At 35.6% G+C, this 2,651-nt stretch overlaps 1 non-coding gene across 1 annotated transcript; it reads right to left on the bottom strand.

Moving 5' to 3' along the window:
- Positions 1-1,236: 1,236 nt before the first annotated feature.
- LOC111769676 (U7 small nuclear RNA) lies at positions 1,237-1,298 on the bottom strand. Its single transcript, XR_002802451.1, has one exon. It is a non-coding gene; the product is annotated as a U7 small nuclear RNA (small nuclear RNA).
- Positions 1,299-2,651: the final 1,353 nt, after the last annotated feature.

The raw sequence follows: 2,651 nt of genomic DNA, 5'->3' as shown, positions 1-2,651 counted from the left end.
TTAGTGCTCGTACATATATTTTTAATCCTTTTAACAATCTTATGAGGTGGGGACAATTATTAAGCCCATTTTACAGATGTGGAGACAAAGGCAAGGACGGAGGCATTACTTGTCCAAGGCCACCAGTCTGAAGGGGCTAACCCAGGATTCTGAGCCCAGAACCCGTGTGTGACCGCTACACACGTGATGTTGTTGGCTAGAGCCACTCATTCCTTAAAAACAGCTATTGTGTGATAATACTGGATAGATACAATAGACTATATAAGAAGTATGTAATGTTAATCACAGTAATAAAAAACCTAGACCCTTGAATCCACCAACCCAGCTCAGAATCAGATCTTGTCTAAATCTGTAAAAGTTCCCGCATACTCTCTTGCTTTATAAAAATTGTTTTACTCCGTATGTAATAATTCCTCAACAATATCTTATTTAGTTTTGCCTTCATTGTTTTCCTTTATAAAAATGGTGTCATATATCCTCAGTCATTTACACAACTGTGTAGTATTCCATTGCCTGAATGTGCCATAATTTACTTAGCCAGACTCCTAACTAGTGGTCATTTAGTTTGCTGGGTAAAACATTGTTGCCACGAACCTCTGTTCGTGTATCTTTGCACACCTCTGTGAATTACATGAAGGATGAAATCCCACGTAGACTGAGTCAAAGGGTAGATAGTGCCAAATTTACCTCCCGCGCAGTTGCACCTTTCCCGGCTGGTGAATGAGTTGTGCTTCCTCACGCTGCTTCATCACAACAGTGTGCAAAATTAAACTTTGTTATAATTGCCAATTTGAAAAGCAAAAAAAGTTTTGTACTTTTAAATTAAATAAAATTTATTTGATTATGATTAAGTTTGGGCAGCCATTTGTACTCCTTTTTATGTGAAAACAGCCTTACTTATCTCTCTGTTGTCATTTCTTAATGAATCTCAACAGATTATGGCATATTATGGAAATCAGCCCTTTTTCATTCTTATATGTGACGAATATTTCTCCCCCATTGTCATTTATGTTTTGCGTCTGTTCATGATAATTTTTTCTAAACAGAATTGTATGGACAGATTCAAACTCTTACTATGTCAGGATATTATGTCTTGTATAGAAAGGCCTTCAGAAAGCACTCAAGGATATTTATGTTTATTTATTTTTGTTGCTTATTTATTGTATATAATAATTGCTTTGTGTCTTTTTATGTTACACTACAATTTCTTTTTTTGAGTTCTTCTTTATTTTTGGAAAGGATCTTCTGGTAAGGACTGGAAAAACTGCCAGACAAATTCTAAAAGAGCTGTAACACTTGAGTTCTTCTTTTTATTGTGTAAGAACATAACATGAGACTACCCTCGAAACAGATTTTTAGGTATACAACACAGTATTGCTATCCATAGGCACAACGTGGTAGAGCAGATCTCTAGAACGTATTCATCTTGCATAACTGAAATTTTATACACGTTCATTAACAACTCCTCACGTCCCCTTCTCCCCAGCCCCTGGCAACCACCATTCTACTCTTTGTCTCTATGAGTTTGACTGTTTTAGACATCTCATACAAATGGAATCATACCATATTTGTTTTTCTGTGTCTGGCTTCTTTCACTTAGCATAATGTCCTCTAGGTTCATCCATGTTGTCACATATTGGAGAATTTCTTTCTTTTTTAAGCTGGATAATACTCCATTGGGTGTACATATATTTCTTTATCCATTCATCCAAGGGTATTTCTTTAAAATGTTCCTGAGTTTTGTTCTAATATCTCGGCAGCTTCATCTTCTGTATGTGTTTAAATTTTTCATCCATCAAGAAAGTTTTGGTTAAATGGAATGAGATAAAGATCTCCAAATTATTTTTTTTTGCAAATTGCTACCCTTGTGCCCGAACTCCACTTTTGAATCATCTACCATTTTACCCACTGATTCGAAATGTAATTTTTTTCTTTTTTCTTTTTGCTGAGGAAGATTAGCCCTGAGCTAACATTCATGCCAATCTTCCTCGATTTTGTACGCGGTTCACTGCCACAGCAAATCGCTGTTGTGTGTCTGTGAGTGTGTGTGAGTGTGTAAAATCATGGTGAGTGCCTGTTTCTATTGTATAAAGATATTAAATTAGAAATTATGTTGAAATAGATAAATGCCTTTTCTAAAGCTATGGATAAATTAATTTACTTTTTCTCCTTTGACCTACTCTGTGCTATGTTAACAGATGATCTAAGCTGGAACAGGCTCACATCTTGGGTTGAACTCCAGTTGGCTGTGATGTTTTTCTTCTAGAGCATGGCTGGATTATTAGACCTTTTGGAGCTATGTTTGTGAGTGAGACTTATCTGTATCTTGCTTTTGGGAAGCCTTGTCAAATTTTGTTATCAGTATATAATTTCTTGCCTCATAAAAATTATTTGCCAAATGCCACACAGTATCTTGGATTGGATTCTGGAATAGAAAAAGGCCATTAGTGAAAAAACTGGTGAAATCCAGATAAAGTGTGTAGTTTAGTTAACAGTTTTATGCCAGTGTTAATTTCTTAGTTTTGACAAATGTACTCTGCTTATATAAGATGTTGATATGAGAGGAAGCTGGGAGAAGGCCATAAGGGCACTCTCCGTACTATCTTTGCAACTCTTCTATAAATCTAAAAGTGTTTCAAAGTAAAAATTCT

This window comes from Equus caballus, chromosome 1 (assembly GCF_041296265.1).
Source record: "Equus caballus isolate H_3958 breed thoroughbred chromosome 1, TB-T2T, whole genome shotgun sequence".
Classification (NCBI taxonomy): Eukaryota; Metazoa; Chordata; class Mammalia; order Perissodactyla; family Equidae; genus Equus; species Equus caballus.
This window is presented reverse-complemented; position numbering and strand designations above follow the sequence as displayed.